The 17,385-nt window shown below is 41.9% G+C and overlaps 3 long non-coding RNA genes across 3 annotated transcripts; all 3 read left to right on the top strand.

The window, feature by feature from the left end:
- Positions 1-2,037: 2,037 nt before the first annotated feature.
- On the top strand, positions 2,038-2,973 carry LOC127348979 (uncharacterized). Its single transcript, XR_007880052.2, has 4 exons — positions 2,038-2,073; positions 2,149-2,500; positions 2,587-2,670; positions 2,822-2,973. It is a non-coding gene; the product is annotated as an uncharacterized lncRNA (long non-coding RNA).
- Positions 2,974-3,094: 121 nt separating this feature from the next.
- Positions 3,095-5,399, top strand: LOC127348978 (uncharacterized). The gene is made up of 7 exons (XR_011756855.1): positions 3,095-3,210; positions 3,347-3,387; positions 3,548-3,595; positions 4,183-4,231; positions 4,638-4,806; positions 4,930-5,057; positions 5,266-5,399. It is a non-coding gene; the product is annotated as an uncharacterized lncRNA (long non-coding RNA).
- A 29-nt stretch (positions 5,400-5,428) lies between these two features.
- Positions 5,429-8,058, top strand: LOC127348977 (uncharacterized). The gene is made up of 2 exons (XR_007880050.2): positions 5,429-6,986; positions 7,526-8,058. It is a non-coding gene; the product is annotated as an uncharacterized lncRNA (long non-coding RNA).
- The last annotated feature ends 9,327 nt before the right edge of the window (positions 8,059-17,385 follow it).

The following is a 17,385-nucleotide window of genomic DNA, read 5'->3' as shown; positions in this document are numbered from 1 at the left end:
AAATAAGTATGAGTAGTGGCAACGGCACCAGAAAAGTGCTTTGCCCAGGACAGTAAACAAGCAGTAGTAACGCAGCAGTAGTAACGCAGCAGTAGTAACGCAGCAGTAGTAAACAAGTAGCGACAGCAGTATTTAGGAACAAGGCCTAGGGATTAGACTTTCACTAGTGGACACTCTCAACTTTGATCACATAACAGAATAGATAAATGCATACTCTACACTCTTGTTGGATGATGAACACATTGCGTAGGATTACACGAATCCTCAATGCCGGAGTTAACAAGCTCCACAATTCAATGTTCATATTTAAAAACCTTAGAGTGCATGAAAGATCAATTCGACTAAACCAAGTACTAACATAGTATGCACACTGTCACCTTCACACTATGTAGGAGGAATAGATCATATCAATACTATCATAGCAATAGTTAACTTCATAATCTACAAGAGATCATAATCATAGCATAAACCAAGTACTAACACGGTTGCACATTACACCGTATAGGTGGAATAAAACTACTTTAATAACATTGCTAGAGTAGCACATAGATAAATTGTGATACAAACACATTGCAATCATAAAGAGATATAAATAAGCACTTTACTATGCCATTCATAACAGTGAATAAGTATTCTGTAAAATATAGCCTAAGAGACCCACACGGTGCACACACTGTCACCTTTATACACGTGGGACAAGGAGTCTCCGGAGATCACATAAGTAAAATTCACTTGACTAGCATAATGACATCTAGATTACAAGCATCATCATATGAATCTCAATCATGTAAGGCAGCTCATGAGATTATTGTATTGAAGTACATAGGAGAGAGATGAACCACATAGCTACCGGTACAGCCCCGAGCCTCGATGGAGAACTACTCCCTCCTCATGGGAGCAGCAGCGGTGATGAAGATGGCGGTGGAGATGGCAGCGGTGTCGATGGAGAAGCCTTCCGGGGGCACTTCCCCGTTCCGGCGGCGTGCCGGAACAGAGACTCCTGTCCCCCAGATCTTGGCTTCGCGATGGCGGCGGCTCTGGAAGGTTTCTCGTACCGTGGTTTTTCCGTATCGAGGTTTTAGGTCGAGGGCCCTTAAATAGGCGAAGAGGCGGTGTCAGAAGGTCGAAGGGGCACCGACACTATAGGGCGGCGCGGCTAGGGCCTGGGCCGCGCCGGCCTATGGTCTGGGGGCCCAGTGCCCCCCCCCTCTGGTCCTTCTCGTGTGTTCTGGATGCTTCCGAGCAAAATAGAAACCTGGGCGTTGATTTCGTCCGATTCCGAGAATATTTCGTTACTAGGATTTCTGAAACCAAAAACAGCAGAAAACAGCAACTGGCACTTCGGCATCTTGTTAATAGGTTAGTTCCAGAAAATGCACGAATTACTTCTATAAATGTTCCTAGACTACCCGGCCAACCAGGGCATCCAAAGGGGCAAACCTTCGTTGGTCGTCCGATCGGTGCTGGACAGTAAATTTTGCCTCCCGCAGCGATTGACCACCGTCCATTTTACCTCTTCCTCGTTCACGTTAGCGCTGTGCTGAGAAGTCTATGAAATTTGGGGTCTTCTTTGAGTGGGGTCGCGTGGCAGAGGCAAGAGGGCTCGTGCTGTGAGTCTGTCATTTCTCTTGCCTAAGCTGAAAACCTAGACACCACGATTGGCTCCGCTTCCTCCTGTCTTCCCCAATCCGCCGCATTCTCTCCTCCTCCCATTTTGCCCAACTCAGGTCGCCCAGGAGGTCGGAGCACAGTGGACCGCGCATCGACCTCGCCGCTCCTCTTCCGAGCGTTGGAGAAGCATGGTCGGGAGGCAGCGCGGGCGCCGCCGCCTCGTGCCTCGCTCGGGCCGCTGCGTAGAGCGCCAGGAGGCCATGGTAGCCACCGGTCGCGGGCATCAGGCCGTGGCCGCATCAGCCGCCGCCCCAGCGGTCTTCTCTCTCTCCCCACAGGGTGGTCGCCCTCTCTAGTGCGTCGGAGCGCCGGATCGGGCGATGTGAATCAATGGTGAGCCAAGGTGAGCGAATCTTTCCACGCCGGCTACGTCCTCCTCCTCCTACATCTACAGCGACGCCGGTAACCAACACCTCCTCTTCTCCCTTCTTCCACCCTCCCTGGATTTCCGCCTCTAATTTAATTTGGATTTCGCAGCTAGGGTTGGGTGTCCCTTCTTCTTGTCCTCTACGACCTTGGGTTGCAAGGAGCCAACCCGGGGAGGACTCGAGGCTCAGTGGCGTTCCTTACGGCCGTCCGGGATCCCCTCTCCTTCTTCTTTTAATCCATCTAGTTGAGTTTGTTTTCCACTTTTAGCCATTGAACAATCTTTGCTGCTGGAGATGAGATCCATATCTAATTGAAAGATATTTGCTGCTGGAGATGAGATCCACATCTAATTGAACGATCTTTTGCTGCAGGAGATGAGATCCACATCTAATTTTATAGAAATCACGGTTCGAGCTGCTCTGGAAAGGTCTCAACTCAGCTGCGCTTCTTCCTTGCTCAGGTATACTTCGCTCTCTGTTTTCCTTGTATGAGTGTGTTCATTTTGTTCGCATTATCCTAGCTAGCTCTACCTTTTTTTTTCTGCAGGCGTTTGTTGATTTCTCTGAATATTGGTTGGACATTGCCCATGTAGCACTCACCCAAGTGTGTACTATGCTAATATCTACCACGGTATAACTCATCTTCATGATGTACCATTACTTTTATAGTTTCAGTGCTGATTATTATTTCCTTACCTTACAATGCCATATTTGTAGCGGTAATTAATGTTTTTCTAGCTATATTTTTCACTGTTGTTGGAATTATCTTGCTCTAATGGCAGACATGACGGGCGGGAGTCCCGGAGGAGGGTGACGGATGGCCACAGTAGCTCGCAGCAGGACGACGATGCATGAGGGCGCACGGAGCAGGGTGGCGCTCGCCTTGAGGAGCTCGTCCATGATCCAATACCCAGACGATGGAAAGGTCTATGCATGGTGAGCTGCTAAAAAAAGGATTGGTTCCCCTATGGTGATGTTGATCACTTCCTCTGAATGATGTTGATATAGGTCTTTTTGGTCATGTCGAACCCTTCTGTTGGATATGGAGCACGACAAGCAACTATCTTCTTGGCCTTCTTGTGGTTTATTGAATAGCAGCGTCACTGCATCGAGTGACCGCCATTACCTCCGTCATGAACTTGGATTGGCAGCTGGTCATACTCTATTTGAGGTGAGAATGTTGACATCTAATATCATAGTAATTTTCAAATCTGTACCAATAATACTTAGGCAATACAATGATTACTAATTTTTTCCCTTTTTACATTTGTTATGTGTATTCTGACTTCTTTATTTTGCTGATGTAGTTCAAATATTCTGCTTATGATGCAGTGAGATAATATGCCAGGTTTGCCTCTTCATAGTTCACTCCCTTTGCTACTTCTATATGCAAGGTGTATTTGGACTATATACAAATGATAACTTATGTTTTATGTTGTAGTACAAAATTTGTAGTATCTGATTCATCTTCAAAAGCAAATATATGATTTTATGCGTGTCCTCTGTAGGTACCCTTCCTGTCGCCGCTGCGCCAGAATGACACTACCTCCACCAAGGTATAAGAGCCTGCACTCATGCTGCTAACGTGTGATTTATCTTACTCGTCAAGCTTTGTATTCTGTGATTATATTGCTCAGGTTATGTTTACGTATTCCGTCGCCTTCGTCGGTCTGAGCTGGTTTTAGATTATTGGTTGTTTGGCTACCTGCTAAGGATATATATGTTTTCGCGGTGCAAAATATATGAGATGAAAGGTTGTAGAAGTAGGACATTCATTAAATTTCGAAGTGTTACATTTAGTCTGGTATACTTAGATGAGTAACAAAGTTTTATTTCCTCACCATGGACAGATAATGTTAAGCACATCGCAAGAACCACGTAATGGACCTCAGTCCTTCAATACAAAAGAATAGTTTGTGGAGTAAATACTTAGTAATTTGCGAACATTCCCTGCAATATTGTGTCCTTGCTTAAAGAAATGTGCATCTCAGGAACATATTGAAATTGAAGTTGTTTTAGCCTTGTCCTTGCAACATTTTGTCCTTGTGACTATTTACTCTATGAGTTTCAGGTTCATTATATTGATTGATTTAGCCTTTGGTATCTGATGCATCTTGTTTTTCAACGTCTTTGATTTTTGCAGCAGCAAGTCATGCATGTGCGTGCAGTTCACACGCAAGAAATTCCAACCAGTGAGTATGAAGCTTTAGATTTCAGACACCCAGTTGCTACTACTATCTAGAGCTTTTGCATATGCATGCAGTTCACATGCAAGAAATTCCAACCGGTGAGTATGAAGCTCTAGATTTCGGACACCCAGCTACTTGCTGCTACTACTAACTAGAATAACAACTGAAGCTACTATTTAGCAAGCTGATTTGTGTAAAACAAATCTCATTTGGAGTTATTTATATATGTGATGTGTAAAGCTTGACTATATGGATGAATTAATGTGCTATTTATTTTAATGCGCCCTTTATTTATATGGTTCGAAAACCAAATGGTTGATTCAATGGTGTAGTTGGTCGACACATCGCTGATGTGTGTAATTTTGCGTCACGGTTAATTTTGGCTGATGATAATATTACTATGATGCAGGCAGTACCTGGAAGTGTTCTGGCAGCTGTGAATCGACTGTGAGGTCTTCCTTAGGTACCCCTGCATTACTACCTTATCAACTGGTGTTAGGTCATGTTCAGAAACTCTCTGAGCCACTACAGTTTGGTTATCCAGGAGATTCACAGACATCGACAACAACCATCTGTAGGTATGATTATCCCACTCACCTCTCTTCTCCTCTATTCCATCATGCTTGTCTTTTTTCACGGGTGGAGGTGGTTGTCTAATTTTATAATCATGTCTTAATGCCCTTCGGTTTGTTTTCTGTCAGTTTAGGATCGACTTCTTCCTCTCCTCCTAGGAATGGCTCTCTCTGTTTGGTGGAATAGGAAGGGAGCAAGTAGGAAACTGTGAAAATAATTCAGGTCTGATCCTCCACATCAAGCACCAGGCAACAAGGTACATCGTCACATTTCCTCTCTTCTGTATTGATAATGAACACATATGTTTTCTTCTTGATGTGACAATTTTTGCATCACCCACAAATTACATATATTTGCCTCTGTTACTGAAACCAGCAACAAAGTTTAAATGTCTTCCAGTTCTAGGCTAATAATGAAGCCCCTGGCTGTTTGTTTATTTTGTGCGTTATTTGTTTTTGTGCCAGGTCACGAGGATCCTACTACAGAACTATTCATGTCCCTGATACGCTAATGGTAACTATTAGTTCTCCATGTAACTGTACCATCTGCTAGCATCTCCCTGGACCTTGTGACGATAGAAATCTCCACCGTCCCCACCATGAGGGGATCAAGCAATCAACTCAGGTCACCTATCTCCTATTCTCCTTACTCCATTCTTAATTCTGATACAGTTCTGCTTGTTCATCACAAACACACATGATTGAAGGTGTATCCATTCATTGTAGTCTGTCAAGTGTAGTTCTAGCAGTAAAGTAGAAGCTGAAAAATAACTTGAACACCCGGCCATGTTTACCTCCACTGCCCCACTGGTTGAACCGTCCAGTTGTAATGCAGGAGAGCAGTTTTTTTTGTTGCCGATGTTATTTCCCTACTCGCATGCTCTTTGCTTTGTCACTTAGAAATTGCAGTGGTAACTTAGTTAAAGAAGACTTGAATTCGTTAGCACTGACAGATGATCATATTATCACTTACAAAATGTCCGGCATGCTGCAATTAAGCGTTTTCCATATATCTGATATTTAATAACTTCTAACATGATTTTGTGTGTTATTCATCTTTTCTGATACCAAAACTATCACATACCTGATATTTTATATGCTTATAGGCTTGCAGCAGTTTCCGCTCTCAGGGTTTTATTCCTCCATGTTCTTCTCTTTGTGTGCACCCCTCCCGCAGCTCCATGTTTTTTGCCTGACCATTTGGGATCAGAATTTAGCCACTTCAAACCTTCTGCATCCCTTTTTTCGTGTGATTAATTAGTGCTGCGCAAGATTTAACAAAGCATTCTTGCTGACAATCAATCCTCTATTGCATTCACTCACATATTTGCAATCAAACGAGTATATATGCTTATGATGATGTTGGAGCCTAAGGATATCATGTTTGATAGTGACGACGATGATGTCAGGTCCTACATTGATATTCTCTTAGTGCTGCATTTATACTTAAGCCGCCATTCGGTAGCAGCAATTGTTAATTCGAAATAGTGTTAGATATATTTTTTCACAGAAGTTCATATGTGGAGCCAACATTTGTGCAATCTACATGTTAATATGGGCGCAGCTCCTAACGCAAGGCTTAGAGTTTTGATGTGTTTACCTTCATTCTCTGCGTCGGTGGCGGCGTGGGCACTCTGCAGCAACGCCCACGGAGGATGGCAGCATTGAGGGCCGCCCGTGGGGAGAAGACGAGGAAGAGGATAATGCAGTGGGGCAGACGAAAATGAGTTTGCTCGATGGATTTGATCCGATGGTCGCGTGCCCGGACGACGCAATGCATGCGATCCGCCGGATGATTAGCAGTGTTTTCCATATATTTATTGGCTATGTTGACAGGGTAGCTTTTGCTCATATGGTGTCAACATAGCACTGCCTTGAATTGGATTTCTTTCATAGTCCCTGTCTGGTGCATTGTACATGTATTTTTTTTTCATTTTCGCATTAATTGAGTTGTTGCTTTGAAATTTCTTGAGATTCTTTGTTCCAAAAGAGGGCCCTTATGTTAAGGCCAGTTTGCAGATCGCCTTTTCTTTGCTCACATTGTGCCATGATTTGTCTCCTTACTCCTCTTGCTTGTTCCATTTTTTGCATTCTGCATTTCTCCAGCTTCCCTGATGATTCGGAGTCTCATACTCATGATTCAGGGAGATGGAAGCATCGACAATGCTCTAGCATGTCCTTTACTGGTATGCTATGATACTTACTTACTTTTTTTATTTATATGGGCCACTATGGTAATTGACATTTAGTTATCATCGGTGAATATGGGCCACTATGGTAATCGGCATGTTAAGGAAACATGTAGGCTCTAGCTTTTTCGTTGAGTTGGACATGTCTTTTGAAGTGCTCAAATATCATATATGTTTTCAAAGGAACTATATAGAAGTGTATATTGTCATGGTGTAGTGAAGAATGATTGCATTTTACTTTTTTGTTTCATTAAGTTATGGGTTCATGGAATTAAAAACTGTAGGAGTTTCGTACATAATGGGAAAATTTTCATTTAGTTATGATCTCATGTCAGTTCTTTTTTTTCAAACTACTGATAACAATTAGATTCAGCTTGATCTCTTGAATCCTGCCAGTACGGCATATAAAGGGTTGTGCCATGGACAGCATATTCACTAGAGCACTTGTATTTACAGATGGATTTATGCATCAACCTTTCTTTGACATGTAGTTTTGATGTTTCTCAATATGACGCCAATTTGTAACGAAACTGCAGAACTGATGACGTATCAACGACATCAATATTCAGAGACTTTAATATTGCCAGTTCAGAAAGCATATCCTTGAGCAAACTGGAGAAAAGAACCTGAGCTTGAGAGGGAAACACCACCATCTCGAAAGCTGCCGAAGACCACAGGTTTTGGGAACCACAAGTCAAACAAGCGGAGGAAGCTCCATTATAACCTTCTCAGACAAGGGAAATCGAAATGGGCTGCAAGTTAGGCTAGACCTAGCTCCTATACTTCATTATGTACTATGTATCTGATCTGATCTGTTCGTTGTTCCCTAGATTATTTTTGTAGTACCATGTAGCCAAGTTGAACCTGTAGTGCTATATCTGTTGTTTAACTTAGTGAGAGGCCTATTTCTGCATTTCATATCTTGCTCTGGGAGGTTTTTCTTTTTGCACTTCTTTTCTTCTTTTTGGTGGTGCTTTTTCTACATTATTATTACTTTGCTGGAAGTTGTAAGATTCTGCAACTACCGTGAGCATTACACATTTGTTAATCTGTTTTGATATGTCGTGCATTATCGGCGGTGCAATTGTGTTATGTCTGAATTTTCGACTGAATCTCGAGATCTTTGTGAGAACGGAAGCACCAGTCTCAAAAACTGCCGAAGACCACTTGTTGTTGGTGGTCGTGTTCACAGAGCCGGAGTAGCTCATATGCTTGCTCTGTATGTGATCAGCTATGTGTCTATGTGCTCTGTTTTGTGCCATCTTTTTTCCTTTCTGTTTCCGTATGAGGGATCTATCAGAATGGTTACAATATTATCTCATTTTTTTCCCCACTTTTTTTACGTGTGCATACATACATAAACATGGAGCTTACGTGTTGTCTGACCACGAACTCACTTGATTTACCCACTAACCGATTTGCTATATCTTACTTACCTTTCATCTTCAATACCATTGTTGTATTCTTACACTTTCATAGATTAAGATACCATGCAGATATAACTCTACCATTGATTGATAGAGGTCTTAAACTGTTGTACAATTAACATAAATTCGTCTGAGGACGGCTACTAGCATCACGGATGCCAAGTGCGTCTAAGGGGTCGGAAGAGGAAAAGGAGGGCGTACAAGGGGCAGAAGGAGCCGTCGCATGGGAGCAAAGTGAGTAGCCAAAGGAAGGTGGAGGGACCGTCGAGGACATTTTCTCCAACTCACGCCATCTGATACTGCTATAGCTCGCCCGGATGGCCACCCAACCCGAATGCCCTCCCTTCACCGCTACGATGATGGTGGCGGCAAGAAGAGCTAAGCTCCACTCTGAGCCTCCGGTATCAAAATAAGCCAAAACTTATGGTTCAAATTTTGATTAAATTCTGTCATTTGCACGATAGCGCAGCAGATCATACGAGGGGCAGAAGGAGCCGTGGCATGGGAGCAAATGGAGTAGCCAAAGGACGGTGGATGGACCATCGAGAACATTTTCTCCAACTCACACCATCGGATCCAACTCACGCCATCGGATGATGTTATAGCTCGCCTGGATGGCCACCCAACCCGAATGCCCTCCCTTTACCACTATGGTGACGACAGTGGCAAGAAGAGTAGAGCTCCGCTCCGAGCCTCTGATATTAAAATAAGTCAAAACTTATGGTTCACATTCTGATTGAATTCTGCCATTTGCGCGATAGCGCAACGGGTCATCTAGTATGACATAAAGTGTGCATAAAACATGTAGATAACATCAATAATGTGGCATGGAACACAAGAAATTATCGATACGTCGGAGACGTATCAGCGGGTACTCTAACTACCTTATCAACCAGACTTTCAAGAGCGGCTCCCATGAAGGACGTTATCTCTACCAGCAAGGTAGATCATCCCTCTTCTCTTTTGTTTACACATGTATTTTAGTTTCATTATTTATAGATGACACTCCTCCCAACCTTTTGCTTACACAAGCCATGGCTAACCGAATCCTCGGGTGCCTTCCAACATTCACATACCATGGAGGAGTGTCTATTTGCAAAATTAAGCTGCTTACTGATAGATCAGGGCAAAGCATGTGAAGAGAATTATTAATGCAAGTTAATTAATTGGGGCTGGGAACCCCATTGCCAGCTCTTTTTGCAAAATTATTGGATAAGCGGATATGCCACTAGTCCATTGGTGAAAGTCTGTCCGAAGTAAATGACAAGATCGAAAGATAAACACCACATACTTCCTCATGAGGTATAAAACATTGACACAAATAAGAGATAATAGCTTTTGAATTGTTTAAAGGTAGCACATGAAGTATTTGCTTGGAATGGCAGAGAAATACCATGTAGTAGGTAGGTATGGTGGACACAAGTGGCATAGTTTTTGGCTCAAGGATTTGGATGCACGAGAAGAATTCCTCTCAATACAAGGCTAGGCTAGCAAGGTTGTTTGAAGCAAACTCAAGTATAAAACGGTGCAGGAAGACTCACATATGAACATATTGTAAGCATTATAAGACTTTACATCGTCTTCCTTGTTGTTCAAACACCTTAACCAGAAAATATCTAGACTCTAGAGACCAATCATGCAAACCAAATTTTAACAAGCTCTATGTAGTTCTTCATTAATGGGTACAAAGTACATGATGCAAGAGCTTAAACATGATCTATATGAGCACAACAATTGCCAAGTGTCAAATTATTCAAGACATTATACCAATTACCACATGAAGCATTTTCTGTTTCCAACCATATAACAATGAACGAAGCAGTTTCAACCTTCGCCATGAACATTAAGAGTAAAGCTAAGAACACATGTGTTCATACGCAACAGCGGAGCGTGTCTCTCTCCCACACAAGCATGAATTTATTCAGAGAATGAAAATAACAAAACAAAAATAAAAGCACACAGACGCTCCAAGTAAAGTACATAAGATGTGACCGAATAAAAATATAGTTTCAATAGAAGAAACCTGATAAATTGTTGATAAAGAAGAGGATGCCTTGGGCATCCCCAAGCTTAGACGCTTGAGTCTTCTTGAAATATGCAGGGATGAACCACGGGGGCATCCCCAAGCTTAGACTTTTCACTCTTCTTGATCATAGTATATCATCCTCCTCTCTTGACCCTTGAAAACTTCCTCCACACCAAACTTAAAACAAACTCATTAGAGGGTTAGTGCATAATCAAAAGTTCACATGTTCAGAGGTGACACAATCATTCTTAACACTTCTGGACATTGCCCAAAGCTACTGGAAGTTAATGGAACAAAGAAATCCATCCAACACAGCAAAAGAGGCAATGCGAAATAAAAGGCAGAATCTGTCAAAACAGAACAGTCCGTAAAGACGAATTTTTTAGGGGCACTGGACTTGCTCAGATGAAAATGCTCAAATAAAATGAAAGTTGCGTACATATCTGAGGATCACGCACGTAAATTGGCAGATTTTTCTGAGTTACCTACAAAGAACCCTGCCCAAATTTGTGACAGCAAGAAATCTGTTTCTGCGCAGTAATCCAAATCTAGTATCAACCTTGCTATCAAAGACTTTACTTGGCACAATGATACGTCTCCGACATATCGATAATTTCTTATGTTCCATGCCACATTATTGATGATATCTACATGTTTTACACATTATATGTCATATTTATGCGTTTTCCGGAACTAACCTATTGACGAGATGCCGAAGTGCCAGTTCCTGTTTTCTGCTGTTTTTGGTTTCAGAAATCCTAGTAAGGAAATATTCTCGGAATTGGACGAAATCAACGCCCAGGGTCCTATTTTCACACGAAGCTTCCAGAAGACCGGAGGAGATACGAAGTGGGGCCACGAGGTGGCGCCACACTAAGGCGGCGCGGCCAGGCTAGGGCCCGCGCCGCCCTGTTGTGTGGGTCCCTCGTGACTCCACCGACCTTGCCCTTCCGCCTACTTAAAGCCTCCGTCGCGAAAACCCTACCACGTTCGACGAAACCAGAGAAAACCTTCTAGAGCCGCCGCCATCGCGAAGCCAAGATCTGGGGGACAGGAGTCTCTGTTCCGGCACGCCGCCAGGACGGGGAAGTGCCCCCGGAAGGCTTCTCCATCAACACCACCATCATCTTCATCAACGCTGCTGTCTCCCATGAGGAGGGAGTAGTTCTCCATCGAGGCTCGGGGCTGTACCGGTAGCTATGTGGTTCATCTCTCTCCTATGTACTTCAATACAATAATCTCATGAGCTGCCTTACATGATTGAGATTCATATGATGATGCTTGTAATCTAGATGTCATTATGCTAGTCAAGTGGATTTTACTTATGTGATCTCCGGAGACTCCTTGTCCCACGTGTGTAAAGGTGACAGTGTGTGCACCGTATGGGTCTCTTAGGCTATATTTCACAGAATACTTATTCACTGAGTTATGATTTGAGTTCGATGTCTCTATGAAATTGTGGTGTGTTGGTACCTCCTGTGAATGCTCAAAGTGACAGCGTGGGGTGTTCATTAGTACTTGGGAATGCATCTTTAAGGTTTGCCTACATGATGAATTAGTGTTCGTTATCTTGCCAGAGAGTAATTCAGAGTAGCATAGTGAAGTGCTTATTTATATCTGTTTATGATTGCAATGTGTTTTGTATCACAATTTATCTGTGTGCTACTCTAGTGATGTTATTAAAGTAGTTTATTCCTCCTGCACGGTGTAATGGTGACAGTGTGTGCATCGTGTAGTACTTGGCGTAGGCTATGATTGTGATCTCTTGTAGATTATGAAGTTAACTATTGCTATGATGGTATTGATGTGATCTATTCCTCCTTTCGTAGTGTGAAGGTGACAGTGTGCATGCTATGTTAGTACTTGGTTTGGTTATGTTGATCTGTCATGCACTCTAAGGTTATTTAAATATGAACATTGAATATTGTGGAGCTTGTTAACTCCGGCATTGAGGGTTCGTGTAATCCTACACAGTTAGTGGTGTTCATCATCCAACAAGAGGGTGTAGAGTCTAGCATCTATTTATTTATTCTGTTATGTGATCAATGTTGAGAGTGTCCACTAGTGAAAGTATGATCCCTAGGCCTTGTTCCCAAATACTGAAATCGCTGCTTGTTTACTGTTTTACCGCTTGTTTACTTCCTGCAATATTACTACCATCAACTGCACGCCAGCAAGCACTTTTCTGGCGCCGTTACTACTGCTCATATTCATTCATACCACTTGTATTTCACTATCTTTTCGCCGAACTAGTGCACCTATTAGGTGTGTTGGGGACACAAGAGACTTCTTGCTTTGTGGTTGCAGGGTTGCATGAGAGGGATATCTTTGACCTCTTCCTCCCTGAGTTCGATAAACCTTGGGTGATCCACTTAAGGGAAACTTGCTGCTGTTCTACAAACCTTTGCTCTTGGAGGCCCAACACTGTCTACAAGAATAGAAGCACCCGTAGACATCAAGCACTTTTCTGGCGCCGTTGCCGGGGAGGAAAGGTAAAAGGCTCTCATACTCTGGTCCCAGGTAAAGTACTTTTCTGTTGCCGTTGTGTGTGTGCTCGAAGCTATTTCCTTTAGATCCTGCAATTGCATCTTTTTATTTCTTGTTTACACTAGTTAGGCATAATGGACAACAATGTGCTTCTTATTCTATTTCCTGATTTAAGACATGGATGGGTTGATGCGAAAATTAAAAAACCCATGGAACATATTAGTATGAACACTTTGAATACCATTGTTGCTAATGATATAGAAAGTTCTAAGCTTGGGGAAGCTGGTTCTGATGAGCATGATCTTTTTAGTCCCCCAAGCATTGAGGAGAAAATTTACTTTGATGATACTTTGCCTCCTATTTATGATGATTATAATGATAGTGGTCTTCTTGTACCGCCTGTTATGGAGGATAAATTTGATTATGATTACAATATGCCTCCTATATTTGATGATGAGAATAATAATGATAGCTACTTTGTTGAATTTGCTCCCACTACAACTAATAAAATTGATTATGCTTATGTGGAGAGTAATAATTTTATGCATGAGACTCATGATAAGAATGCTTTATGTGATAGTTATATTGTTGAGTTTGTTCATGATGCCTCTGAAAGTTATTATGAGAGAGGAAAATATGGTTGTAGAAATTTTCATGTTACTAAAACACCTCTCTATGTGCTGAAATTTTTGAAGCTACACTTGTTCTATCTTCCTATGCTTGTTACTTTTTTCTTCATGAACTTGTTTATTTACAAAACTCCTATGCATAGGAAGCATGTTAGACTTAAATTTGTTTTGAATTTGCCTCTTGATGCTCTCTTTTGCTTCAACTACTATTTCTTGCAAGTGCATCATTAAAACTGCTGAGCCCATCTTAATGGCTATAAAGAAAGAACTTCTTGGGAGATAACCCATGTGTTTATTTTGCTACAGTACTTTTGTTTTATATTTGAGTCTTGGAAGTTGTTACTACTGTATCAACCTCTCCTTATCTTTATTTTATTGCATTGTTGTGCCAAGTAAAGTCTTTGATAGCAAGGTTCATACTAGATTTGGATTACTGCGCAGAAACAGATTTCTGTCTGTCACGAATCTGGGCAGAATTCTCTGTAGGTAACTCAGAAAAATCTGCCAATTTACGTGCGTGATCCTCAGATATGTACGCAACTTTCATTCAATTTGAGCTTTTTCATCTGAGCAAGTCTGGTGCCACTTTAAAATTCGTCTTTACGGACTGTTCTGTTTTGATAGATTCTGCCTTTTATTTCGCATTGCCTCTTTTGCTATGTTTGATGGATTTCTTTGTTCCATTAACTTTCAGAAGCTTGGTGCAATGTCCAGAAGTGTTAAGAATGATTGTGTCACCTCTGAACATGTGAATTTTTGATTATGCACTAACCCTCTAATGAGTTTGTTTCGAGTTTGGTGTGGAGGAAGTTTTCAATGGTCAAGAGAGGAGGATGATATACTACTATCAAGAAGAGTGAAAAGTCTAAGCTTGGGGATGCCCCGGTGGTTCATCCCTGCATATTTAAAGAAGACTCAAGTATCTAAGCTTGGGGATGCCCAAGGCATCCCCTTCTTCATCAACAATTTATCAGGTTTCTTCTCTTGAAACTATATTTTTATTCGGTCACATCTTATGTACTTTACTTGGAGCGTCTGTGTGCTTTTATTTTTGTTTTGTGTTTGAATAAGATCTGATCCATCATTCTTGTGTGGGAGATAGACACGCTCCGCTGTTGCATATGAACACATGTGTTCTTAGTTCTATCTTAATGTTCATGGCGAAGGTTGAAACTGCTTCGTTAATTGTTATATGGTTGGAAATGGGAAATGCTACATGTAGTAATTGATAAAATGTCTTGAATAATTTGATACTTGGCAATTGTTGTGCTCATGTTTAAGCTCTTGCATCATATACTTTGCACCCATTAATGAAGAAATACATAGAGCTTGCTAAAATTTGGTTTGCATAATTGGTCTCTCTAAAGTCTAGATAATTTCTAGTATTGAGTTTTGAACAACAAGGAAGACGGTGTAGAGTCTTATAATGTTTACAATATGTCTTTTATGTGAGTTTTGCTGCACCGGTTCATCCTTGTGTTTGTTTCAAATAACCTTGCTAGCCTAAACCTTGTATCGAGAGGGAATACTTCTCATGCATCCAAAATCCTTGAGCCAACCACTATGCCATTTGTGTCCACCATACCTACCTACTACATGGTATTTCTCCGCCATTCCAAAGTAAATTGCTTGAGTGCTACCTTTAAATTTCCATCATTCGCCTTTGCAATATATAGCTCATGGGACAAAATAGCCTTAAAAACTATTGTGGTATTGAATATGTACTTATGCACTTTATCTCTTATTAAGTTGCTTGTTGTGCGATAACCATGTTCCTGGGGACGCCATCAACTACTCTTTGTTGAATATCATGTGAGTTGCTATGCATGTTCGTCTTGTCTGAAGTAAGGGCGGTTTTCACAATCAAATGGTTTGAGTATGCATACTGTTAGAGAAGAACATTGGGCCGCTAACTAAAGCCATGAATCATGGTGGAAGTTTCAGTTTGGACATAAAATCTCAATCTCTTATGAGAATAATAACTGTTGTTGAATGCTTAAGCATTAAAAGAGGAGTCCATTATCTGTTGTCTATGTTGTCCCGGTATGGGTGTCTAAGTTGAAGAATGATCAAAAGCGAGAAATCCAATGCGAACTTTCTCCTTAGACCCTTGTACAGGCGGCATAGAGGTACCCCTTTGTGACACTTGATTGAAACATATGTTATGCAATGATAATCAGTGTTAACCCAAGCTAATTAGGACAAGGTGCGGACACTACTAGTATACTATGCATGAGGCTTGCAACTTGTAAGATATAATTTACATGATACATATGCTTTATTACTACCGTTGACAAAATTGTTTCATGTTTTCAAAATAAAAGCTCTAGCACAAATATAGCAATCGATGCTTTCCTCTTTGAAGGACCATTCTTTTACCTTTTATGTTGAGTCAGTTCACCTATTTCTCTACATCTCAAGAAGCAAACACTTGTGTGAACTGTGCATTGATTCCTACATACTTGCATATTGCACTTGTTATATTACTTTGCATTGACAACTATCCATGAGATATACATGTTATAAGTTGAAAGCAACCGCTGAAACTCAATCTTCCTTTGTGTTGCTTCAATACCTTTACTTTGATTTATTGCTTCATGAGTTAACTCTTATGCAAGACTTATTGATGCTTGTCTTGAAAGTACTATTCATGAAAAGTCTTTGCTTTATGATTCAGTTGTTTACTCATATCATTACCATTGTTTTGATCGCTGCATTCATTACATATGCTTACAATAGTATGATCAAGGTTATGATGGCATGTCACTCCAGAAATTATCTTTGTTATCGTTTACCTGCTCGGGACGAGCAGGAACTAAGCTTGGGGATGCTGATACGTCTCTGACGTATCGATAATTTCTTATGTTCCATGCCACATTATTGATGATATCTACATGTTTTACACATTATATGTCATATTTATGCGTTTTCTGGAACTAACCTATTGACGAGATGCCGAAGTGCTAGTTCCTGTTTTCTGCTGTTTTTGGTTTCAGAAATCCTAGTAAGGAAATATTCTCGGAATTGGACGAAATCAACGCCCAGGGTCCTATTTTCACACGAAGCTTCCAGAAGACCGGAGGAGATACGAAGTGGGGCCACGAGGTGGCGCCACACTAAGGCGGCGCGGCCAGGCTAGGGCCCGCGCCGCCCTGTTGTGTGGGTCCCTCGTGACTCCACCGACCTTGCCCTTCCGCCTACTTAAAGCCTCCGTCGCGAAAACCCTACCACGTTCGACGAAACCAGAGAAAACCTTGCAGAGCCGCCGCCATCGCGAAGCCAAGATCTGGGGGACAGGAGTCTCTGTTCCGGCACGCCGCCGGGACGGGGAAGTGCCCCCGGAAGGCTTCTCCATCAACACCACCGCCATCTTCATCAACGCTGCTGTATCCCATGAGGAGGGAGTAGTTCTCCATCGAGGCTCGGGGCTGTACCGGTAGCTATGTGGTTCATCTCTCTCCTATGTACTTCAATACAATAATCTCATGAGCTGCCTTACATGATTGAGATTCATATGATGATGCTTGTAATCTAGATGTCATTATGCTAGTCAAGTGGATTTTACTTATGTGATCTCCGGAGACTCCTTGTCCCACGTGTGTAAAGGTGACAGTGTGTGCACCGTGTGGGTCTCTTAGGCTATATTTCACAGAATACTTATTCACTGAGTTATGATTTGAGTTGGATGTCTCTATGAAATTGTGGTGTGTTAGTACCTCCTGTGAATGCTCAAAGTGACAGCGTGGGGTGTTCATTAGTACTTGGGAATGCATCTTTAAGGTTTTCCTACATGATGAATTAGTGTTCGTTATCTTGCCAGAGAGTAA

The sequence above is a fragment of the Lolium perenne genome, chromosome 4, assembly GCF_019359855.2.
Source record: "Lolium perenne isolate Kyuss_39 chromosome 4, Kyuss_2.0, whole genome shotgun sequence".
NCBI lineage: Eukaryota > Viridiplantae > Streptophyta > Magnoliopsida > Poales > Poaceae > Lolium > Lolium perenne.
The sequence above is the reverse complement of the archived record's forward strand: the minus strand, read 5'-3'. Positions and strand labels throughout refer to the sequence as shown.